The following is a 26,932-nucleotide window of genomic DNA, read 5'->3' as shown; positions in this document are numbered from 1 at the left end:
GTATGTGTGTGTGTTGTGTATATGTGTGTGTATGTATGTGTGTGTGTGTGGTATGTATATGTGTGTGTATGTATGTGTGTGTGATATGTATGTGTGTGTGGTGTGTATATGCGTGTGTATGTATGTGTGTGTGATATGTGTGTGTGTGTGTGTGTGTGTGTGTTGCAAGCATTTAGGATACAGCCTCTCATATTACATCACTGCTAACTAATCTCACTGTAGAAAAGACTATGCACGCTTGTTCTCTGACTAAAACCACTCTCTTGCACTGATCCTGTCCCTTGGCCTGTTCTATTGTAGTCATTGCTTCTGAGAGCCTAGCGTCTCCTGGTTCTGTATAGCAGTGAGGACCTTGGCACTTTCATCTCCGTGTCAGTCTGTTCCATGCTATGTCCTCTAGATTTGTCCAGGTTGTGTCAGTGGCAGAATTGTCTTTTTTCTTTTGGAGGGGGGAGGGTATGGCCTATATTTTGTATTCCATAGACTTACATATGATGTTCAAGTTTGCGTTCTGTTGCTGTGGTAAAACACTGACCAAAACCAAAGTGAGGAAGAAAGGGCTTCTTTGCCTTAGATGTCATAGTCCGTGATCAAGGGAAGCCAATGAAAAAGCTGCAGTCAGAAACTGAAGCAGAGAGCACAAGGAAGATGCTTACAGACCGCCCTCTCTGGCATGCTTAGCTAACTTTCATATACACTTCAGCCCACATGTTTAGAGATTGCACTGCCCAGCATCGGTGGAATTCTACTGCATCAATTAGCAATCAAGAACATATACAGTAGACTTGCTCACAGGCCAATCTAATGGGAGCAATTCCTCAAGTGAAGGCCCCTCTTTAAGGGACCTCCAGTTTGTATCAACTTTACAAAACTAACGTGCACGTGAAGCCTCTTCTCCACCCATCTTATCTTACGATGCTCTGATGCTCTGACCCTGTGTATTGTAAACAGTGGAGTAATGAACAGGGAGGCACAACTGTCTTTTCACATTCGCTTCCCAGGCCAGCCATGGGGATGCTAGATCCCACACTAAGTCTACTTAGAATCTCTAAAGGAAGCTCTACACTTTTCCACACCAGTTGTCCTAGCTCACTTACCCAGTGAGAATGTACAAGGATCCTATTCTCCACATTTCTGAAAGGAAGGGTTATCTTCTTCCCAAGTCCAGTGTCCCTGATGGAACCTATAACTAGCATTCTGCTTGAGTGTCTGTGAAGTGTCTCCCCATCCTTGGCCTTGCTGCTGCCCGGCCACAGGCTCCTTCCTTCCTGACCTTGTTTCCTTCTGGTCACTATGCACTTACTTGTTCTCACCCACCTCTGGGGACAGGTTAGTCCCAGATTCCTCTTTGATATCAGTTATGTGTCATCTTCTCAGGGAAGCTATCTCCCTGGACCATTCTAACCACAGAGTGCCTGTCCATACCTCACTGTCTCTCAATTCCTATAAAACCACAGTCGCTTGATTTTGATGTTTTGATGTTTTTTTTTTTCTTTTCTACCTATCAACTTGAAGCTTCACAAACAGAATGGATGACTGCTGCATCCAGCATCTAGCATGGGACAGAGAACACATCAAGGACAGCAGGCTTGGTCGGTCCTTCTGACAGAGTATAACACAGATGCACCCTCGCCCAAGGGAACCTAGATACTGACCAATAGATCCACACCAAGGAGCAAACAGTTCTCTGAGGGAACTGAGCCATAGGAGGGAAGATGGATTGAAACACAGATATGATCTTTCCAATGAAACATTTTCTGTGGGTGGTCGGCAGGGGGGCTGGCAAAGAAGGAAGAAATGTGAGGGTTCTGGAACACTCACAGTGCATTCTGCTCTCAGTAAGGCATCTTTTTCTCTTACCCATGAGGCAATGGAGGTGGAATTTCAAAGACTCTGGGAATTAACATGAGGTCATAGCTAAATCTCAGATACATATAAAGAACCGGTGGGCAGTGTGGAGGGTAGCATGGGAAAGTGTCATAGCTACACACTGGAGTTAGCTGAGCAGTTGTGAGCAAGACAGAGTTGAGATTCATCTCTTTAAAGCCCTCAAACAGAGATATGTATGTAGTGGTGTTCACTGTAGAGTTATGACAACCACCACAAACTGCCATAGTCAAGCCTCTGCTTAGAAAGAAGTAGACCCCAGCATGACTGTCCGCAGACCATCCAGGCCTGGAGTGCCAATCATGATGAGGCTTTGACTATATCTTTGGTTAGAACACTTCTATACTCCCCTTCCTTTTTTTTTTCTATCATCCCTACAGGTGTTATGTTACCACCTGACAAACCTAGATAGATAGTCCTAGGCTGGGTCTTGCCCCTCCCCTGAGCCTTCACACAACATGCTGACATCTGGAACTCTCAGGACATGGATGGTGGAGTAGGAAATGATATTGTACTGAATGTTCATACCTACTCTTGGTACTGCCTTCTGGACGAATTATTCACAGTTTCTGAGTTTCTTCACATGTAAAGTTCCATTCTGAGATCTCTGGGAAAGGTCTTCTACACCCTGGCCACCATAAATTCATGGAAGCAGCAGATGACTCAGAGCAGCCATGGCAGCTCTGCAGTCTGAATACGGAGCCCTGCCATTGGAACACACTGTGGAAGTGAGGTTCCCACCATGGGCATTGTACCCGACACTGACAAAATGCTTCAGGAAAAGCTCATTAGTCCTCCCAGCTGTGCATCATGTGTGACCAATTTGCTAGCCACTGACAAATGATCTTCATAAAATATGACTGAATTTTCCAGGAAGCAGACTCTCTCAAGATCTATAAAAAATATAAGGGAAGTTTCATCTACTAACCCTCTAGATGAGGTGTTCTTCTGAGGAGCATCCTTCGGCTATGAGTGATGTAGGTCATGAGTGATGTGTTGGGCCATGGAGACCTGCAGGTGGTGAGGAGGAACTGAGAAGGGCTGTGTATGATGCACAGTGAAGACAAGAGAGGAAGCTTGTAGCAGAAGCTTCTCAGTTCCAGGGAAGGGAAGAAGTGCATCATGTTTAAGTACCATGTTTAAATATATGTGTTCTAGCCAGCTGTCTCCTCAGAGAACCACTGACTTCTAAGCTCACTGTTAGGTTTTCTTCCTACAAAGAAGTCCAGATGTTTTAGGGAAACATGATACTGAAAGGATGATGAATATCACAGACTCACTTCCTATGTATCTTCAAGGAAGAGGAAGTGGAGAGAGTGTAGGGCCAGAGATGGTCAGTAAAAATCAAGAACACTGTTCACCAGACACAACAGGACAGATGGACATGGACTCACAATTATCATCATAGAATACACAAGAGACAAAAATCCCAGCCTGAGGAACAGGGGGCATGGGATCCCACCTCTGATAGGGGAGCTACTAGAATCTTATCATTTGCTAGAGAGGGAACTCAATTTTCTTTAATGGTATAACTCTTGCCAGTTGATGATATGCCAAAGAAGGCCACACTCCTAACTCACTGGCAACATAAACTGAAGCCTGTAGGAGAAGAAAAAAAGAAAGAACTTTCATAATTGTTTGGAAAGGGATGGAAGGTGTCTTAGGGTTTCTATTGCTGTGAAGAGACACCATAGCCTAGACAACTCTTATAAAGATAAACATTTAATTGGGGCTGGCTTGCACCAGGTTTAGTCTATTATCATAATAGCAGGAAGCATGGCAGCATTCAGGCAGACATGGTGCTGGAGAAGGAGCTGAGAGTTCTACATCTTGATCCAAAGGCAATCAGGAGAGACTGGCCTCCTCAGGCAGCTAGGAGGAAGCTGCAAATCCCATTCTCACAGTGACACAGACCCTCCAGCAAGGCCACACCTACTCCAACATAGCCATACCTTCTAATAGAAGACTCCTGGGCCAAGCATATTCAAACTGCCACAGGAGGGTATGGAGGGTGGAAATGGAAGGAGTTGGAAAGGAGTGTGTTCATAATGCGTTGTATGAAAGTATCAAAGGGGAAAAACCCTATTATTTAAAAAGAGATTCATAGAAGGACGGCTCAAGGGGAAAGGTGGGGTGAGTAGCCAGAGCCTCCATTCAGATGTGTTAGCCCTAAGCTGAGTGGACAGAAACACTGCTTTGCAGTCTTCACCCTGTCTCTTTGAAACAGTGTCATGAGCTGGTGACTACTTAGAGACAGAAATTAACTGAGTGGGGAACCCAGGTGGATGAGGATAATTGGGGCCACAGACTGACACTATGAGGCTGGCCTCTGACTGGAGACAGGTAGATTCCACCTTCAAAGTTTTACTCAATTATCCTTACTGTATGTTGATTAGGAGGTAATACAAGTTGTCTCTCATAAAGTTCTGTGGACGGCTTGACTTGGCGTGTCTTCAGAGACCAATGTGGTAGAGTGTGGTAGGCACACGAGAGAAGCATAAATCTTAAGGGAAGAGGAATTAGATGGAAAAGGAAGTGCGGTAGGGAGAAGGATTAACACCACTCTATCAAAACCTACCTGCTCTTTAAAAGCAGATATAAACTTGCAGAAATGTAAGGTGTACCCTCAAGGAGGTACTAAAGTATATGAAATGTGTTTTACATTCTGTCCAAGAAAACAACATGAGGACAGATAAACAGCCACACATGGAAACACGAAGTGACCATTAGGCACAGGAATGTGCAGCCGGATGAGAGGTTTCTATGGAAACCAAGCAGGGTGCAGAGGGAGGGCTTCAGGGAGACGTGCCCTATACAAAGAACTCACAGTTTGGAAGCCTCGGTTCTCTGACAATCTGTGATTCTGCTTCTTCACCAAAATCCAAGGGACTAGAAGCCCCAGTGAGAAGACAGGAAACAGGAAGTTCATGTTGACTGATGGACCAAATCAGGCCGTAGGACTACTACAAAGACCTACCGAGAGCTAAAATGTGCCCACACAGAAACTAGAGCAGCTTGACATGTTTAGTATTGCTGCATCTTTAAAACCGTAGGTACCTCTCTCATCTGACATACCATCCCTTGCTACATGCCCACCTGCTGAAGGCCCGGCTTTAATTAACACTTCTTTCTCTGTTGCTTGGAATCCCACATGTGCTTAAAAGAAGGAAGGAAAATATGGAAGGGATACAGGGAAATGTGCAAGGGAAAGAGAAAAGAAAAACATAACAAATCTGTACTTATTATCTTAGCTCAAGCTGGCTGTTCTCATAGTGAGAGCCTCAGGCCATTTTTCTGTGGACCACTCTGGATTGCAGAGAAAATGGTAGAGACGGCTAAACACAAACTTACATATGATGGCGGAGTGAAGTACAGGATGAAACTGGACAGGTAGAACAAATACCTGACCTGAACCAGAAAGGCCAGAAAAAGTCCAGACTTGCAGAAATGGCAGGTGGTATACCAGGGTAGCTTTTAGCTAAGCTGTGGAAGATGGAAATACAAAGGCAGAAGATGGAAATAAAAGACCAAGTAATTAAACCATGGGTGAAGGATTGTCAAATGAGAAATGAGGCAGAGAGGGGAGACTCAGTCATTAATTTGACCAGAAGAGGGCCAAAATAGTGCCCAGTCATTGAAGGGGGTACCTCATACATGGAAGGAACATAGACATCATGACATAGATGAGCTGGCTGCATCCTGGAGACTTACAAGGGTCTTTGCCATCAGTCAGTTTAGGTCAAAAGGAAAGTCCATTCTGAGTAGTTTAACAATCATCCACAGAGATAGAGAGGATACAGAGTGACAGTTAATAGACTGCTGCCTTGTGTGATAGGCTGAGGAGTGGCATTGAGACTTAATGATACTGATCAAGAAGGATTGATCACTATTCGAAGGATGGAGGTTGCTCTGCCAGTGGGGAGTCATACAGCTATGGAGAACAGTGTGACCCTGAGTGGAGCTCCGTGGGAAAGAATATAGGCTTGGGAACTAGGAAGAAGCAGGCTAATGGGAGATGGACCAATGGCCATCATCCAGAGCAGGATCAGGGATGGAGAAAAATTTGTTCTGTGGAGCAAAAGGATAAACACTTTTTCTATTTAAAAGCCGAAGCCTACACGAGAAGATAAGAGTAGGAAACAGACATCTAGAGAGCAGATGGTCCTAAATTACACATAAGGACATTATAATTTAGAGACTTAATGACAGAGATTTTATTTTCTGTGTTTTCTAAGGGACCTTCAGGCTACAAAAATGAGCAATTCGGACTATTAAGAGCCCCCCACAACTCTGGAAGTTTGTTCTCCTTTGTTCTAGTCTGGTTGAGCTTATTCCTCACATTAAATTCTAACCTCAAACATTCCCTGGAATACTCAAGGCACACTGCTTCCAAAATCAATATCACCCTGAACCTCTGCCTGTGGCACTACAGTGTCTCCATCTCAGAAGATAGTTCTTAAGCTTTAAAAGGACTCACAGCACAAAGTGTGGTTCTCAAAGCCTCTGTTTCTTGTCTCCAACATGTCGGTAATGTCAGGTCTACTCTCTTGGCACCTCCCTGAAGTGGAAATGTCTGGCTTCTTTGGAGACTCAGTTGTGTCATTGATGTTTTTCTGAAAGCTATCTTATAAGAGGATGTTTTACTGAGAACATACTTGTGATGTTCTTCTGGGAGCTGCCTCAAAAAGGGGCGTGTGATGTTTTGCTGGAGCAGATGCTTGAAAGGACACGTGCTCTTTTGAAAATATATAATAAGCATAACCCAACAGACTCTTCGCTCATGACACTGTGGCATTGGTTCGCCTTGCCTTCTTTACTGATCATTGTTATTGGGACTTCATAGAGAGGAATGCACCAAAGAACTTCTCGTGATATTCTTGGGGCTTCTTGCCACTTCCTCAGACTCAGCTAATTGGCAGAACCTTACAGTTTCTTCTGGATCAAACTGCCACTGTTGACTCATGAATGGTGTTTGTGAGTGGATCAAGCTAACACTATTGATTCATGCGAACCTAACTGCTAATATCCTGACAATGAAGACTGTAATCACCCCAAAGAACTATTTCTAAACAGGTCAACATCCTTCTTTGCCCTATTAACTTTTCTTTTCCACTACCTCTGATGACTGATGGCCCAGAAGGGAAATTAAAGCATTTAAGAACTCTTATTAAAGTAGGTTTTAAAAAATCTAAGGCTACACCTCCCAGTCTTCCATCATAGTAATCCTGGTTCAGGTTGCCCCATCATGTCTCAAGCACTCGTGGGTGTTCACAGCACCCATCAGCCCATGTACCTCTCTGCCTCAGGCCTTCAGCAGGTGCCCAGTAATACCAAAGTCCTCAAATAGAAGCAGTAAGTTCTGTTTGATTGAGCTCCTCTTGCCCCCACCTCATTTTGACCACAGTGCCTCCTTGATGTTTTACTTCATACTGGGCTCATGTGACTGGGGATCTTTGCATTAGTTTTAAATTTTGGGGTTCCCCTTCCCCAGATAATCCATGGCCCACACCCTTGTTTTCTTTAACCTTTTGGGCAAATATGAGTGCTCAATGTGACCATTTGAAAAACTTCCCCAGACTATCCATATTTGTTTCTTGTGATTTTTTTCTTTAATGCTATTAACATATGATTTTCAGTTTTTAATACCTATTTGATTACTTTTTATTTATATATGCATGTCTGTGTAGATATGTACACATTTGTGCAGGTGTCTGGTGTATTGGATCTCCTGGAGCTAGAGGTACAGGTGGCTGTGAGCCTCCTAACATGGGTGTTGGCAACTGAACTCTGGTTGTCTACAAGAGGAGAAAGCACTCTGACCCAGTGAGCATCAGCCCTTCTGTTGTAGACACAGGGTTGACCTTGAACTTCTGATCATTCTGATTCTAATTCTCAAGTGCTGGGATTACAGGCATGTATATTCTGCCATGCCTAGACACACCTGGCTTTTGTGGTGCCAGGGATCAAATATGGAAAGCTGGACATGCGCTCTGTAGCTGAGATACTCCCAGCCCCTGAGACTAAACATGGTTAGTAACTTGCCCTGTGCTTATTTTTAGATGCTGTGGTTAGATCGTAAGACTAATGGAGGCAAAAGTTTTCACAGTTGCCTCCAAAGTTCTCAGAGTAGCACCTGATACCTGGAACAAACTTGGCATTCACTCAATACTTATTTGTAAACAATCAGTGCATGAAGAACACCCTAGCTTACATTTAGCTTGCACTAGCATTGTTATAAAAGTGATGCAGACAGGAGAGCCTACTGTCCTCTGGGCTGAACAAGCTTCTGTCTTTCAGTAGATCATATCTCCATTTTATTTCCAGTTTTTAGCATGTGCAAAACATGATCCTCTATTTTGCCCTTCTCCCTCAAAACCATAGTCTCAGCTGTCTCCACTTATTAGAATGAGCACCGGAGCCATCATTTGTGGAACGAGTCTGAAGCTGTGTAAAGCTTCCGTTCTGCTGTGTGTGCAGATTTTACAAATGGGCCCTTCCTCCAGTAAGCATCTTCAGCTTCCTTTAAAGAAGGTTAGGAAAGCCACATGGGGCAGGGCCGTCTTCAGTTCTCCTAGGTTGGATCCTGGATGTGGGAAAGCTGCAGCCTTGTCTTCCTCCCTTCTTAGCATCACACTGTTCACACTGGCAGGTGGGGCTAACCTCAAAGGAGCAAAATGGTCCCAGGAGACTGAAACCCTCTCTAGAAGTCATGTTGCCTCCAGGATAATACACAAACAAGGTTCTTCTATCACCTGCCCGCATTTAAACTCTATATTGATTAAGAAAAAATTACCATGAATTATTTAAGGATATTTCCTTCCAGAAGTGTGGTTTAGTGCAAAGGATGGGGTATAGAGGGCATTTTATGAGCTATTTCCAATGAACAAAGCAGAAATGACCTAGTACAACTTAAGAGGATGGACCTCACATAGGGACAGCCCTTCCTTCTCTGTCAGCCTTACTTTCCGCCCCCTGCTTCATAGATCATTCCAGTAGATGGAAGCCTGGTACCACATTATCAGAAGGAACTCACATGTCCAGGTGACCAGGTACACCCTGCCATCACGTGACTTCATGTGCACATGGACCTTGCACCCAGTCAAGCTTCAGAAACCACTGGGCGAGCAGTGCTGGGAGCATGCTCCGACATCCCCAAGTCAGAGCCCTAGGCTGTATCCCAGCCCTGCTCCCCAGTTACTGGGGAACACATGCTACTGTTTTAAGCTCCAAAATGTTAGGACAACTTGTCATCCAGCAGCAGTTGCTAATATTATCTTCAACAATGGATGATGCTAGGATATAAAGATGACTCTGTGCTGCAAAGATGGTTCAGTCAGTAAGGGGGTGCACCGAACAAACATGAGGATCCCAGTGTGATCCTATGAAAGCCAAGCTAAAAAACAAAACAGCCATGGTAATACATACTTATAATCCCAGCACAGTAGAGTTGGAGACCGGTGGATCCCTGGGGCTCTTGGCTAAGCCAGTCTAGGCTAACTAATGCATTCTAAACCAGTGAGAAACCCTGTTTCAAAAAAAACAAGGTAGGAGTTAAGAAAGTTAGCTTAGTGGCTAAAAACACTGGCTTTTCTTTCAGAGAACGTGGGTTAGATTCTCAGCACCCACACATTGGAACACAATCATCTGTAACACCAGTTACGAAAACTGATGCCCTCTTCTGGCCCCTGTGGGCACTGCACTCACATAGTGTTGATACAGATGCAGGGAAAACACCCATACTCATAAAATGTGACAAAAGGTTAACTTTAGGTTTTCATATGTATACACACACATAAATGAAAATGGATGTCCTGATTCTGCTAAACAATCATCCAGAGGGCAGAGGAATTTGAGTGATCTGATAAACAGTGTTTGAAATTCAAGGCTCAGTGTTCAGATTTGAGTGTAGAACACCAGGCTGAACACAAGGGGAGCCCAAAGTTGGACGACACACCTGAGCCCTATGCACAGAGGTCTATTGTCCTGCTTCAGGGTGACCTTGAAGTAAGCAATAGTAGAATGGGTCAGACTGCTGTGATTGCTGCCATTGGGCACAGTTCTTCTCCCCACAAGGGTAAAAATGAACACGTTTTACTAGTGTTTCTAGACAAGGACATATGGCTATGGACATAACTGCCAGGCTTGTCCATAGCCTCTGAGACCCATGTAGAATGCAGCTATCTCTCCCAGGTACAACATGCTCCTCTGACACGGAGAGATGTCTTGTGATGATCTGGAATCAAGTGGAGAAATGCCATGTGTGGATCATATTGTTGGGAAAACTAGTCAGAGGGCTGAGTGGTAAGCAGGGACGGTCTTGACTGTCTAGAGTATGCCCTGTGGTGTGGAGGCATGCCACTATCACCGGTGGGGATATTCCGTCCATCTATGAATCACTATAGGAGAGGCACAAGACATACTTCAAATTTGGCCTTCAGTAGTCTTGCTATCTAATCATGCCCACCCCCTTCAGTCTATTGCTACAGACACAACTAGACAAATAGCATGTGCTTCTATTCTCATGTGGAGCCAAGCTTCTGTGACAGTGTATGCTTCTGTGGAGTGAGAGTATGTTGATGACAAGAAACCAGGGAGGGACACAGACACTACATCTGTACACACGTGCCATAAAGAAACTTGTCCCTCTGTGTTATGGTTTGAATACAAGTGGCCTCTAGAAGCTCATATGTTTAGACATGTCGTCCGCAGTTGGTGCTACTGTTTGGAGGGTTTGTGGAACCTTTTGGAGGTGGGGCCTTGCTGGAGGAAGTTTGTCACCGGGGCAGACTGAAGGCTTGTAGCCTGGCCTCACTCCTTTCTCTCTCTCTCTCACTCTCTCTCTCTCTCTCTCTCTCTCTCTCTCTCTCTCTCTCTCTCTCTCTCTCCTTCCCTCCCACTCTGTCCCTCTCTGTCTCTGTCTCTGTCTCTGTCTCTGTCTCTGTGTCTGTCTGTCTGTGTCTTTCCCCTCACCACTGTGGGTAGCAAAACTGTGGTCTCCCTTCTTTTTGCCTGCCAGTCTGACTTCAGGCTCCTGCTGCCATGCCTTCCTCACCAGGAATTGATCGCCCTGGAACTGTAAGCCAAAATAAATCCATTCTTCCTTAACATTCTTTCTGTCACTGTGTTCTATTACAGTAATAGGAAAACAATCCTTGTTGTAAGCTAACTTAAAAATATAAACTAATTTGGAAGAATAAAGTGAAAATGATTCCTTAGTCATAATTTCTGACTAGTGACACGATCTAATTTACAAGCCTCTGTCTAGTGTTAGTGTTTGCTGACTACCATGTCTCCTTAATGTGAGCTGTGATATTGATTTTCTTACAAAGTAAAGAACTCTCTTGAAAAAAAAATGGTTTTAATAATGACATGATACTCCATTTTAGGTAGAGGAAAATGCCTAGAGACAGTATTTTATTTTCTCCCCCAGAGGAACAGAGGGATTACCTCATGGCATCCCACTCACAGTGAAGGCTTCATGTTGCCAGCTTGTTCAATTGACACGTGACTACTCTCATAGAAATCCCCACTGCCAGTCTACCTGTTAGCATCACGTTCTATCAGAGGGGTCTGGGGGCTGATCACAGCAGACATTTATCAAGTTACATACTGACTCTGGTTTGTTTTGTTTTGTTTCCTGTAAAAATGGCTGTGAGGTTATTTACAATTTTCACTATCATACATGCTACGGAATGGCCACCACAGCAGAGGCCTCTGCATAAAACAATATGGTGAGTCTTCCACTGTGTTCATGGTCTCAGTAATATCAGTCCTTGTGGGTCATTCGAAAACCTCTGCCTGAGCACTGAAGGACACCTACCCAGCAGTATCTCCCAGCAGCAGCCTTTGTCCAGCCAAAGGTTTCAGAGCTGAGCTGAAGTCAGGTCTCCCCAGTGCTAGCAAGCAGTGGATGGCACACCCTCCCTTTCCCACCCGATGCTGTGATAGCTAAGACATATCCTACACTCTAACACAGAGTTGACAAGCAAAAACCATGCAGTTGCCTGAGTATCCAGCTCCACAGACTATTTAACACATTGTAAATCAAGTGAATCACACACAGCAGTGATCTCCACCAGGGATGGCTGCTCTCCTGAATGAAGATTGTCATCTGCATGGCAACAGTACCAAAGCTAATGACGGAGTTGCAGCACGTGGGGACCATTGCTTACTGATCTGATTCTAGAACATACTGGGAAATTTATGCACACTAACCAGCCCTGAACATGCCAATGAGTCCATGATGACACAAGCAGTGTCTTCCTCAGTCAGGAGTATATAAAAAATGCATGTATGCTTGTATTTTTTAGATGCATATGTATTCATAAGACATGGAGTACTATGTATGGAAATATGTTGTGTTTATGTGTTATTTTTAATCATTCTTATGATGTCAAAAAAAGCAGAGTGAAAGGATTTTACAGAAAATCTTGTTGTTCTCTTTAAAAATATAAAAACCACACACAGCAAAGAAAAATGGAAGGAATCTCCCAGATAAAAGGAGATTTAAGAGAAATGACAACTAAATACACTGGCGACCTATATCAGATCCTGGGATGGGGTAACACAGTTCATAGCATATTGTTAAAATAAGAAAAAATAGAATATGGGTTCTAGATTGTATGATAATCTACCCATTAGAAATATTCTGGTTCTGGTGCTGTAACTTGATAATAAAATGTCTTTTTTAAAAAAAATAGACCAAAACCATGTTTTAATATTTATGGTAAAAGGGAATAAATTCTACAATCAGCTTCAAAGTGTTTACTGAAAACAAAACAATTCCCTACACATACACAGAGGAAATAGAGAAATGCAGCACAGGATAGTGGCTCTCTGCCACCAGGAGAGACATCAGAACAGGCACTGTACGATTCATACAACTATTCTGGAAACTGAAATTTCACTAAAGTAAAGTCATGATGCAAAACAGACAGTCAGATGAGTGTAGGGCAGGACTTGATGAGGCTTTAACCACAGGTAGCCCCATTATCTGTGTCACCTTAAGGACAGGCATTAAAATTCCCCAGTGCTGCTGAGAGCTAAGAGTGTTGGTGACACCATGAGCCCAAGTCCAGTGCCTGTTCATCCAAGAGAGAACTTGACTCTAGACTTTTGGAATGCCCTGCTTTTCCCCAGTGTCACCTTGAACCCTGGGAAGGCTGCTCCATGCCCTGACTCCACATTCATCCTTCTGCACTCTCCTTCAACGGCGAGCCCTGGGTGGTCAGAGTAATGTTGCAAGAAGCATAAAGCCAGAATACCTTCTTATGGGACTTGTGTGATCTCTTCACTCAGGAGCCTCATGAATAAAACCATTATCCTAAACCTTAAGGGCAGCACTGAAACGCCTAAAATTGAATGGGGCTTAGGACCATCCTGTATGAGAGATTTCTATTTTGAAATTTTAACCCAAGAAACAAGCCAAGAAAGATTGAAACTCCACCCTAAGAATTATAGCAAAGAAAACAAGCCACAGACCATTAATATGGCTTTCCACGAGAAGGTGGCAATTGGCTCCTTACATCTCCCTTTCTTGGGTAGAGTGGATGGATTTTAAAGTGTATGGAACTTGTTTGGGAAGTGAACTACTCATGGAAGGCTGCTGGCAACACAGTGAACTAATGTACACTGATGGAGGTCAGGTGTTTTCATTCGCTTTAGTACCCAGCACGGTATCTTGAGACAATTGCTTATGAAGATGATGTTCGAGGGATTGGAGTGAAGCAAATTTATGTAGTTAAAAGGTGCAGAACTGGGATTTGAGGCTAATGTATCTGGGTCTAAACTCCAAGCTCTTCATGTGAGTTCTCACTGCATCTATCCAAGCAGGAGCCTACTCCACAGTCTCCGCAGGAATTGGACATCGGTCTGTTTGAACATCTTGAGGGAATGAAAATTCACAATTCCTGGAGATACACACTCTGCTTTGTAACAGTCTGGCAGAAACATTGGCTCTCGAGAGCCAAGGCCCACTCTTCACATCCCTTCAGTTTGTCCAAGCTGAGCTCTCTCAAGCCATGCTTGGGAAATCCAAGCAAATCCCTGAGCCATCAGAGGAGAGCATTCGCCTTTCAACCACAGCTCCCTGCGTCCCTGTGGCTTTTAGCTTAGTCCCTGCCCTGTGTGCTCACTGTATGGAGTGGTGTCCATGGGTTGGTAGAGAAAAAGAGAATTGGCACTGGGAGATCTGTGGTTGGGGACTACAAGTAGCCCTCAAACACTCAAGCATAGCTAGTATCAGAGAAATGTTATTTTCTCCCCCAACCTCCGTGTATCTCTGTGTTTCATGGTATACGTGATATTGTATGTTTGTACTGTGTGTGCACATGTGAGTGTGCATGCACATTTTTGTGCATATGTGTGGAGGTCCAAGATGGAGTTCTGGTGTCTTCTATTCATTGCTCCCCACTTTTAGTTTTTCAAATGGGGTGCCTCACTGAAGCCTACTGATAGTATTACAGGGTCTGGCCAATAACCTTCAGACATCTGCCTGTCCTCCCAGCCCTCACCTGAAGGCTGGTTTTACAATCGTTTGCCTTCCCACCTGGCTTCTTACAGGTTCTTGGGGTCTAAACTCAGGTTCTCCCGTTCGTATGGCAGAAACTTTAGTGCTGGTGCCATTTCTACAACACAGAGAAGTGCATTCAAACTTTACTCCTCAACTGTTTAAAATTTAAATACCTATGGATAGTGAATGACTCTTGTGTTGACACAGATCAAGACCTCTCCAGAAAAAAAAATGAAATTTTATAAAACATGAGTCATCTGGAAGTAAATGTGTAGCTTCAGGCATGATTGATGGTCACTACAATACTAACTATGGCATCTTTTTGGAGACCCTATCTCCAAGATAACCCAACTGAGGCTCCCTTAAAAGTGTCACAGTTTTGTACACCTCGTGATGAAAGGCCCCTTGCCCCTTGCCCCTTGCCCCTTGCCCATCGCCCCATTTTCCTCCTGTCTAAGATGGCATCTCCAAAGCTTCCACTCAGGATTTAGTGCAAGAGACAAGCATGGGAAAACTGCCTGAGCAGTAATCAAGTCTCCCAACACTGTCATAAAAAGTCAACAGCCCCTGAAGGATGGAGTTCTTCAAGCACCAGTTCTTACAAACCAAGCAGGATCTCAGAGAGATGTCACAAAGCATGTCAGGAAATACTGTTACTGTTATTGGGATCATTGTTGGGTGAGTCAGAATGATATTCAAACCCTGATGGCCAAGGTCACTATTCCTGATGGTCACGGGGAGCCCCTGCCTTCCCTAGTAAGGGTCTACAAGATGCAGGCTTGGCTGTTCTGTGTGGCTAAGTGTTCCATAAGAGTCCACAGCACTGGTGTAAAATCTGTTCCATTAAAGACTCCATGTACCTTCAAAAGTGTCCCCCGCAAAGTGCTCAGGAAGGAAAGTTGCATAAGGGACATGTAACTCTGCCCCCTACTTCAGCACAATCAAGACAAGAAGTCATTCAGCAGCTGCTTTCCCAGTAGATCTTCAAGCTCAATGTATGTCTGTTAAACTCTCAACACTGGACTCAGCCCATCAGAGGTTCAGTATCTACATAGAAGATTCTGCTCACCAACTAGTTGGGTGTCACTCTGTGTGTGTGTGTGTGTGTGTGTGTGCACGCACGCACGTGTGTGCACATACACATGGGTACGTGTTTAGTCACTTCAAATGGGCACACTATATGACTTGAACATTTGTCTGAAAAAGTTAACAATTTAGGATCATAGAAATATAATTTTATTAAAAGAATTAGAGCCCAAAGTGCTAATTCTCCCTTGTTCTCATTTAGAAAACTTACAGAGAATAATGAGGCTTTCTGATGTTTCTCTGTATTGTTCTTAATGCACAGTGCTTCTCCAGTGCCACTAAGGTTGCTACCTTCTTCTCTGCTCACTTCTCTACTAGCTCCCACTTGCAGAGTCTCATAATGGCCTCTTTTCCTGCCACGTCATCATAGGACTTCTCTGCAGTGAATAGCAATGGGATCAAGCTCTCAACAGCAAGTTCAAGTTCACCCACTAATTGCCTTTCTGAACTCAGTAGAGACATCCTGTAACTTTGTTGAAGAAGAAATCTTGGTCCCTGTGATGGTTTGAGTAAAAAAAAAAAAAAAAAAGCTCTCCGTATGCTTACGGTATTGGAACCCTTGGATCTCGGTTGGTGCCATTGTTTGGGAAAGTTATTGAACGTTTAAAAGGTGAAGACCTGCAAAAGGAAATATGTCAGTGGGAGTGGGCTTTGAGAATGTATAACTTCACCCCACTTCTGGCTTCCTCTCTGTTTTCTGTGTATGGCTGAAGATATGATTTTATCTCCCTACTCTGGCTACCTGATACACTGCTTCCTCATCATGAGAGACTTTCCTTCTGGCACCATAAGCCCAACTAGTCTTTTCTTTCTTCCACAAGTCACCTCTGTATGTCAAAAGTAGTCTCTGCTTGTTTTCATTCACTTGTGTGCTATAACAACAAGCTTGGCAAGCTTGTAGACTCTGCAGCTGCAGATTCAACCAACTGTGGATTGAAAACAGTTGAGACACTAAGTTTGCAGGTGAGTGTCATAGTCTGCAACCTAGCACTCCAGAAGTGGAAGAAGGAAGATCAAGAGTTCAAGACCATCCTCAGCTACATAGCAAGTTGAGCTCAGTCTGGGGCACAGAAATTCTACTTCTAAAATTATTAACTTAGGGCACTGCCCAGCACATTTCAGGATCTCTTTGTTGCTAAATGTATGTGACTTCCTGACACTCTTTCACTGGAATAACTTGGAATAGCACCCTCATGGCATCACTCCAAAGCTACAACCTATTCCCCTTCACTCCAACTCAGTTAGATCCACCAGAGACTGAGCCCCACATCTACAAACCTAAACTTCAAGGGACATTGAACCTGCCCAGGTGAAAACACTGCTGTGAAGGCCAACATAAAGAAAACAGACAGGGGTGCTCTGAAGAGTTCTACAGCCCAAGCAGGTGCAGGGCTACACTCACAGAGAGTTATTTACTTATTTTATAAGTTTATTAGCATGCTATGTAAATTGTGCATATTAATAATATTTAGAATGTTATCTCCATATATGCTGGGTCTACTGATTAGATCCAGCCTTCCTTTATCCCCTTTAGCTTCTGTCAATCATTCTCTGTACTAGTTTACTTTCTATTGCTGTGGTCAGTACCATGACCAAAAGCAACCTGAGGAGGAAAGGATTTGTGTGGCTTACATGTCCAGCTCACAATCAATCATTGAGGGAATTCAGGGCAGGAACTCAGAGGAACCTAGTGGCAGAAGCTGAAGCAGAAGCCATGAAGGAACACTGCTTTCTGGCTTTCTTCCCAAGACTTGCTCAGATTGCTTTCAAATACAACCTGGGACCATCTACCTATCTATGACACTACATAGAATGTGCCCATAACCATCATCAATCAAGAAAATGGCCCAGTCTGATGAAGACAACTTCTCAGTTGACATTCCCACCTCCTAAATGACTGTAGGATGTGTCAAGCTGACAAACAACTAGTCAGCACAGCATCCTAACTCACATTTAGGTCAACGTTTTCTCAATCTCCACAAGAGAGAGGACATTCGGTCCTTTCCCTTCTGTGTCTGGCTCTTTTCACTTAACACAATATCTTCCACTTGCCACTTTGCTGCAAATGACAGGACTTCACTTCTCTGTGGCTTAGGAACACCCTGTTGGATACATACATTGTATTTCCATTGTCTATACATCTGCTGATGCCCATTTAACTAATTCTATGAGTTGGCTATTGTGACCAGGGCTTCAGTAAACACAGATGTGTGGGCATCTCATCGGCATGCTGATTTTATTTTCTTTAATACACACTAAGATGTTTAATAGCTGAGTCAGATGGTGAGTCTATTTTTAGGTTTTCAAGGAACCTGTTCTCTACAATAGCTACACCCATTTACTTCCCCACCAACAGAGCACAAGGGGCCCCCTCTTCCCACTTGCTCATCCACATCTGCAGTTGTTCTTTTGGTGACAGCCTTTCTAGTTAGAGTGATGCGCTTCCTGCCTCATCCCAGTTTTCCTTGCATCTCTCTGATGGCTGATGACATGAAACACTCCTATACACATTGTTGTTCATTATTTATTCATTCACAGATGGACATAGCCAGAGTTTCTTTTTTCTTTGTGTGTGTGTGTGTGTGTGTGACATGTGCATGTCTGCATGTATAATTGTGTATGTATGAAGCCAGAGGTTGATGATGGGTGTGCTTCTCTATCACTCCCCACCTTATTCTATATTAAAACTGAATCTCTCATTTGAATCTGGGGCTTGCTTCTTCCTGCTAATTTAGCTAGCCAGTTTGCTCCAGGGATCCCCATCTCTACCTCCACACACACTGGGATTAGAGAGAAGCTGTCATGCCCTCCAAGATTTTATAGAGGTGCCGGGAATCTGACTCAAATTCTACTTGTGTTTTCAGGACAAGTGCTTTAAATGTTGAGCTAGCCCCTGAGCCTCTAGAAAATTCTTTAGCAGAACTGAGTCCCACTCCCACTAGCACCCTCTACCCTGGAAGAATAAATACATTTTTCTTTGGGCTATTGTTTTTGTGTGCCCAGTAAGTCTGGGTGTACGAACAAGCCCTAAGAAGATTGGTATGCTCCAGGCAGATCCTGCAGCCCAAGAGTCTGTTCCCAGGGACAGGTCACCAAGTGCATTTCTAATGTAAAGCAATAGGGGACTCTCCAAGAGAGATTCCTCGGAGAAACCTTTAGGAATGACCTTAAAAGCAAACCTCCATTTTCCGTTCCATATAGCAAGTCACCCCCCAATATACAGAGCACACCAGCTTCCTTGCTACTGCTAAGGAGCTGTTGCTTCCCATAGCACTCCAAAGGGAAGAGACACACATTCACTTCGCAATCAGCACCTGTCACAGAAAGGCACATCTGGAAGTTTTGATGTGTGTCTAAGTAGCAAGTCAAGTGTGTGATGTTCTCTGCAGACAGCATAGCATCATCACATGCTCCTCATATGTCCTTATTTTCACTCTTGTCTGACTAAATCCTAACATAGACAGTGACTCAAAGCTCATCCCTCCCAGCAGCCTTCACTGACCTTCCCACCTCTGCTGGCATCTCATGGTATAGGTACAGAAGGAGCTAGCAGGACTGGAGGCCACATGTCTATCAAGAGGTGCTGTTTCCAGGCCACAGAGCTTTGTACCAACATGTCATTATTGACAAGGATTTGATGTCATAACTGTCTCCTCACTCAGTTTGAAAATCAGATACTATCAAGGTCTGTATCTGTCATGTCCCCCACAGGGCTCATGCATTGGGATGTGTGGCCCCAGTTGGGGACTTTTTTGGGAGGCTGTGGAGTCAGACAGTTGGAGGTGGATCTCTGGGGCAGGGCCTTTAGAGGTGTTAGCCCAACCATGCTTCCAGTCACATTCTTTGTCCTACCCACCAAGGTGTGAGAAGCCCAAGTTCCTGACACCACAGACTAACCAGCCCCTGCCACCATGCCTCCCTGTCACAGTGGATCGATAGCTCCTGAAACCATGAGCCAAATATTCCTGTCCTCCCTTGCATTGCTGTTGCTGGGTCCTGTGCTGTGGCAATAAGTAGTGAACGCAGAGGTATCTCATGGGCAGAGTCACAAATACCTGAGGCTTCCCCTTGTACACACCTCTCTGACATATCGACATTAGGAGATGGGATTCACTACTGCATCCTGCTCTCCACTCTCACCCTGGTAGTGTCCAGACTTCAACATAGAGATCTTTGTAATGCTAAGTCATCTCAGTCTTTAACACCCAAATCACCATCGTAAATTCCACTGTTTTTGAATGATATTGTAGTGTACTACACTATTGGAGTATCATCTCCAATCCTGAACGTCATACACAGTCAGTGTTCCTAAGACCCAGGTACAGATGCATAGCCTGAGGACGGAGATTTAACTTGAGAAACTTGAAACGGATAAAAGACCCCATCATTCCTCACCAGCCACACTGGCTCATGACAACCTTCTGTAGGAACTGCTGATTGGAGATCTGATGGCATGTCCCAAGCCACCTCTGCAGCCATTTTTGGACTGGCTCTCCTCTACTGGTCAACTAGTGTCTTCCATCAGCCTTGTCACAGATACGTCAATGGTATTTCTCAGTCAAAAGCAAGCAGAGTATATGGGACTTGGGAAGACAGCCTGACACATGGCTATGTATACCAAGACATTGGTAATAGGTGATGCAGTTGGGTGGGAGCCTGGGTTTTGGTACCCCACTTCTCTGTGGGTCACCTCACCTTGCCTGTGCTCCTCTGTACAAAGTACTTTCTCCACCCACCTTCTCCTAGAAAGCCACTCCTGTGCTTGCACCCTCTACTTGCAGGACTCCTTGTAGCTTCTGGGTCCTGACTTTGAACTTGGTTGAGGTCCTTTTGTAAAACAATCACTGGGTGGTACTAACCGGCAGGTCATCTGTGTTCCCTGACTGCCAGGCTGTAATTACCAACCAGGATTTCCCCAGATCTTATGTTGTTAACTCTGAGGCACTGTGTGGCTATGTGACTGTGTGGCGCTGCAGTGTAGACCAGATGGGGGAACCAATATCCAGGGGCATGAAATGGTGGTCAGTGTAGACCAGGAAGTCTGTCCAAAAGGACTCAGACTTGGGTAGAAGGAAAAGGCTTCCTCAGTCCCCGTCTCCTGACTATGGTCCTTCTAAATGTCCAGCCTCTCCACTCATGCTCCCCTCCCTCTGAGTGAAGAGTATGCTAACCCTCAGGATGTAACTGCTATCACCCTGTGTCTTTTTGGACTTTCAATCCTGTTTCCCATTGGACAATAATATTGGGGAACCATCAGCCTCTGCAGGACCCTTGAGCCTCATCGGCTTTTCCAAGACAAATCCTCCATTAGTATCCGCTAGGTATTTATTTGCTCAGAGAACCATTTTCCCAAGGACACCTAGAGTAACCAGTCAGGGAGCCGAGGACATTCAATTCCTGTTCTAATCACCAAGGAGCAGGTAAGAGGTGCCCAGCCATACCTATCAGTGGCAGTGTGAGAACCACTTCCTCAGAACCCTCCACAGAGCATGGAGGTGAGAGAGTGTGTCTGTGGGATGAGGTAGAGTGCTTTGACCTGGAAGGTGTCTCTACATTTCTAATGGAATTCATCCACAGTAATTTGAATTTCAAAAACAAAAAATTCTTTAAAAAAAAACCCAACCTGTAGCCACTTTGGAAGGAAAGTAAATCATGTTTAACAAATCATTTTGGGTGAATTTTACTCTCCCAAATTAAATTCTAAACCAGGTGGTTTCCTCTGGCTCCCTCATGCAGTCTTTTGCATGTACTTTCCTGTGCCATGTGACACCGAGGTTGCCATGACAACCACTCTTTTTATTTTTTTTCTTACAGGATTTGGCTGGATATTTTAAAAGTAACAACAAAAGGTCCCTAAATATTTCTAGCCTCCAGATCTTCCTCATGCACATCTTCCAGTGGTTTCTAATTTATTCACCTGTCAGTAGACACTCCACCACAGCTCTGTCGCTTCCTGAGACATCTTCTCACCACTGTTCATCCAGTAAGAGAATGTTCACACTCTCTTCTCAGGGTAGGAAGTCTACCTAGTGTTACTATCTATCTACTGTAGTCTATAGAACTACAGCTATCATTAAAGTAGAAATGTGTCACAGATACAGGTTTGGACAGTTGAGATGTATGGTAAGAAATACTTTACTTTTTAATTGTTACGGTTCTCAATACTTTTCCAGTGCAATTTGTTTTGTCTTTAGGAAGGTGCTAGAATGTCTGCAGCATTTACAGAAGTGATGACAACATGTCTGCCTTCAGCATACTTCTTCTTCGCTGCCTGCCAAAAAAGCCAATTAAAATATGATGCTAAGGAACAGAGAAGTGATACTCAGGACCTGCTCAGGGCACAGTCACAGGGAGATGTCTGATACCTGAGGTAAGCCAGGTGCAAGCAGTCACTGCTCAAAGCCTGAACCAGGGAGGTGCCTCTGCAGTGGGGCTTTGGGGAGGGGGGGCTCATTCACTCCATCTCTCAACTGTATCTTCTACCTCCTCCTCAGAAGTATTTTAAAGAGGGGAGGATTTTCCAAGGGTCATAGGGAAAAGCTCTGCTGGTACTTAGGGCAGGATTCAGGGATGCTGGCCATCCCGAGGAGTGAAGAGCCTGAAGGCTGGCTGGAATAAATCCACCTGTTTGGGACACCGACAGCCACAGATGGGCCACCAGACAACAGAGCTACCAGATCTAGAACCTTGAGACCCAGCATCAGTAGACATCAGGTCTTCAATTGCCAGGGCCACTAGATGCCAGGACCATCAAATGCAGGGCCATCAGATCCAGGGAACAGAAACTCTGGACACCAGGGGTACGAGGTCCAAGGCCTTAAGATTCGGAGCCTTCAGAACAAGGACTTCCTAAAATTTAGAGATTTCTCATCTGTCTTCTGCCATGCAGAAAAATAATTCTTTTTTTTTTCTTTCTGGTGTGAACATTTTGTGCCATAATTAAGGTGTTCTTTCATAGCCTTGTTCAACAGAAAGTTTCTGTTTTCTCCTGATAATTTAAAAATGTTAGTCTTTAGTTCCAGAGTCAGATAAAGGAAGCTGACTTTCTGCTCTTTACACAGGTGGATAAATGCTGTTCCCACTGACTTGTAAAGACTCTTCTGTCTTATGCTAATTTCCAGGTACAAGTTGGCATTTCAGAGACTTACCCTGTCTTTCCCTATGTTCCCTGAAGATAGGTGCTATAAATATCACATCACAGACAGGAGTGACGGCTACAGGAGTCTACACTTGGAAATCGTTAAAGTCATACTGGAGTAGGAGCTATGTAAGTGTCTGTCTGTTGCTATGTCTGTCTGTCCACTCATCAGACTGAGTAATCTTTCTTTACCTAGTGCAGTGGACAGATCACAATTACCAGATCACAGGACTGGAGAGATGGCTCAGCAGTTAAGAACACTGGCTGCTTTTCCCAGGACCTGGGTTCAAGTTCCACATTCACATGGAAGGAAGCTCACAAGAGTTTGTAACTCCATTCCCAGGGGATTTGATGCCCTCTTCTGGCCTTTGCAGGCGTCAGACATGCAAGTAGTGTAATATATACAGGCAGGCAAAACACTCACACATATGAAATAAAAATTAATTAAAACACCGGGCGGTGGTGGCGCACGCCTTTAATCCCAGCACTTGGGAGGCAGAGGCAGGCGGATCTCTGAGTTCGAGAGCTCGAGGCCAGCCTGGTCTACAAAGTGAGTTCCAGGACAGCCAGGGCTATACAGAGAAACCCTGTCTCAAAAAAACAAAAAAAAAAATTAATTAAAACAATATTATAAAAAATTACCAGGACCTCAGCACGTGATTGATGTCTTATTGGCAGAGGCCATCTCTTCTCCATTGCCTTGCTCAGTCTTGGTCTGTTACATTTCTAGTGTGTTTAGCCTTACCCTAGTCACATAATTAAAAATATGCAACAGTGCACACTCCACACAGTAAGAATCATACAAACGAGCACTGTGCTTGGCCCTGGGATTGCCCTGTGCAGGCAGGCAGCCCTATTTCAGCTGTTGCAGATCAGGGACAGCTACAGGAGGCTCTGACCCGACCATGAATATAAAGGCCAAGCATTGCAGCTCCTTGCTTGGTGGTGCTCAGGCAAGCACCTCAGGAGCTGTAGCACTGGTTACTACTACTAGATTCACAGTGGACTCACTAGTGCCTACCCACACTCAAAGACAAATCCTAAACTTCTAAATTGGAGCCTGTTGAAGGGCCCTGATGCTGGGGAAGAACTGTCTGCTTGAAGCCCACTGCGAACCCTTCTGCTAGAGTAACTCCAAAGTAACAACCCAATTCAGCCATGCATAAATGTCCCAAGGCTGGGAGACCCCCAGAGCCCTTTCACCATTCAGAAAAACAGTGCTGAATGTCATTTGTGAGGGCTCCCTAAGGGAGTGGCACAGCTCATGGCATTCTGTGAACATGGGCAGGACACCAGGCCTCTGCACAAGGTCTGTTTGTGGTGATGTAATCAGATACCGTTGAGCAACTGCAAGAGTCCCTTAGAGACCCCTGAGATTGCGGATAGAGTCAAATGGGACCAGACAGGGCTGCCCCTCTACGTAAAGGGAGCCTGCTGCAGCTTCTCCCCAATGCGATAAACCTCTCTGCTGAGACAGGAGTTATTCTTCAAAAGGCTCCTGCTCCTCCCAACCTTGCTGCATTTCTGCACAACCCTAAAAACCAGGATCTCAGCAGTAAACTATGCCCTCTGCTGGCCAGACTCACAAAACACACAATCCTACTCTTCCACGCCAGACAGATCAGGCAGACAAATGGAAGCTGTCAAGAGGATGTGTAATGCTTTGTTTGCTTAAGAATGCCGACTCTTTCTGTTTTTAATGATTGAGGTTTTAGACTCATTTTGCCAACTTGACTCTTCCCATGCTCAGAAAAAAGTTGAGTTGGAGAAAAAGAAGAAACCTCCCCTCTTTCCTAGTGATCTGGTTTTGATTGTCAAGGGAGGACCCTCTTTCTTGCTACTTGTTTGAAGAGTTGCTAGAGGTGAGCTTACTAGCATGCTCTGTATAACTCAGGTCTACCACCAGAACCAAGGAAGCACAGAAGAACGTTTCCCTGGGGAGGGAATGAGATGATGGTAGGAACGGGCAGGTTATGGCGAGCCTGCCCATCTTGTTCACCACCCAGCCGGTGGTAGGTGCCATGGGCTCACTGTATAATTCCTTGCAATTTATTCTAGGTTTGTTAATTTTCCATAAAGTAGATCTGGGTCAATCTCAGTTAATAAAGACTGAACAGCCACAGCTGTAGAACTAAGGAAAACTCCACAGGGCTAAAGGACTCTGAAATTAGGAGCACTTGATGCTCTTTCTGGGGACCTGACTTTAGTTTCCAGCATTTGCAGTAGATAGTTTAAACCACCTGTAACTGCAGCTCCTGGGATCCAGTATCCTCTTCTGGCTTCTGCATGCACCCACATGCAAATAAAGTAAAATTGTTGTGGAGTAAAGAAAGGCAAGGGATCACAGTAGTCAGCATGCAGAAGGCCAGCAGTCTGCCTTTGGTCTTTCTTTCCTATTCTCAGATAAAAGGGTCAGAAGAGCAGCCAGTGGCAGAGCGCTTCCTTAGCCTTCACTCCCAGAATCCTCATATTAAAAAAGATGCAACCGGCACACGTGCCCTGTTTATTGCTGAAGCGATATTGTTATTGTTCAGCCTCCCAGGGTAAAACCATCAAATACAAGGACAGATAGACATGCATGTGAGCTGTGTTTTATACTCTGGTTCTTGGCAGGCGATACAGCAAAGTGTGTGTGCGTGTGACACTTGGGCACCTCGAGTTCCATGACACAGAGAGGAGGGCACAATGAATGAGTGACTTAATAATATGCTTCCCTTTCAAAACATAATTTATTCATCAGTGTTAAACCTGACCCATGGATAATTTACCTATTAGAAAGTATGTGAATGTACTCTGCAATTTCCCATGTCTTCAGTTAACAAAAAGATGCAAAGAAAACCATGTGCTGGTAGCTATTTTTGTTTACTGTTTAACTGGGGGCTCAAGGGAAGAATGCCTACCTGCCTACCTTTTAAGACAACAGTTTAATAATGTCCTTTTTAAAAGGGAATTTTATTGCTGAGGCTGGACTTGTCTATTTTCTTTAAGCCTTTTGGAGAAGCACATTGATTACCTATGCCATTGAGGAAGGGACACCCCCCCCCAGGAGACATAATTGCAGAAGCTGGCTGGAAATCCAACTGTGTGGCTATCATGTAGAAGCAACTGGAACATACCAGTATGTTATGCCGCTCTCCCAGAATACACCCCAACTCTTTCAGAACATCTCAACTGGATAAACAGGAATTTTCTAAGTTGATAATTACAATCACAAGTATTTCTGAGAAGCAATCTATTCTTGTTTGGCATTGTAAAGAAGAAAACGGAGCAGGTGGCAAGCACTTCTTACTTTGGAAGTAGCTTCAAATGTAGATCCTGGGCTCTAACTGTGCAACAACTGTGTGTGTGCACACGTTCTCCAGCCTCAAGGTCCTGCCGCTCACTGTCCACAGCAGGGACGGTCAGCTGATGCTGCTGAGAGAGCCAAAGTTGCAACCTTGGCTGGGTTTTGGTTTGTTGATTTGTTTTTTGCTTTTTTTCCTATTTCTTAAATGGGTGTGTGTGTGTGTGTGTGTGTATGTGTGTGTGTGTGCATGTGTGTAGGTACGTGGATGTGTGTGTATGTGTGTGGTGTGTGTGTGTTTATGTATTGTGGTGGTGTGTATATGTGTGATGTATGTATTGTGTGTACACCTGCACTGCATAAGTACCAGGGAGATGAAACTTTATAGCTATCTGACAATTTTCACAGAATAACTTCTCATTAATAGTCTTAAGGGAAGTACCCACTGATCTGATTTCCTAAGTTCTCATAAACATCATGTGGTCTGGAGTGTTCTCTCTATGCATCAGTCATGAAGCATTTAGTGGCATCTTCCCTCCTACATTGACCCTGCCCCTTGTCAGGAGAGGCTGGCCATGCTGCAGAGCACTGAGGACTCGGGAGCACGTCTCCTTTCCTTCTGCTACATCTTCACCTTGGGCTCTCAGGTTGCATCCTAACTCCTCAGCCTGTGCTCTTGCTGGAGCTGCCCTGGCTGCTGACACCACCTCTGTTGCCTTTGCCTTCCAGTTCAGCACGCAGAGGAGCCCCCTTCCACCCACAGCAGTGACTCTCCTTGTCTTCCTTTGAGGCTATCTCTTGCAGTCTTCCCCTTAAATACAGGATGTCCCCAATGCTCTCAGCCTTCCTTTCATATGACATCAAAATGCAGATGAGCAGCACTGACTCACTGTATGAGCACTTCCTCCAGGGCAGCTGTCTCCAGCTTGCTGTCAGCATCCCTTGGTGCTTCCAGAAGCTTCCATTTCCAAATCCAAATGCTCTCTCTCTCTCTCTCTCTCTCTCTCTCTCTCTCTCTCTCTCTCTC

General features: G+C 44.5%; 1 protein-coding gene across 1 annotated transcript in view; it reads right to left on the bottom strand.

Annotated features, from left to right (window-relative positions):
* Positions 1–26,932, bottom strand: part of Dpp6 (dipeptidyl peptidase like 6) — a 613,823-nt gene that overhangs the window by 560,779 nt on the left and 26,112 nt on the right. The window lies entirely within an intron of this gene.

The sequence above is a fragment of the Grammomys surdaster genome, unplaced genomic scaffold (genome assembly GCF_004785775.1).
Source record: "Grammomys surdaster isolate TR1022 unplaced genomic scaffold, NIH_TR_1.0 242, whole genome shotgun sequence".
Classification (NCBI taxonomy): Eukaryota; Metazoa; Chordata; class Mammalia; order Rodentia; family Muridae; genus Grammomys; species Grammomys surdaster.
The sequence above is the reverse complement of the archived record's forward strand: the minus strand, read 5'-3'. Positions and strand labels throughout refer to the sequence as shown.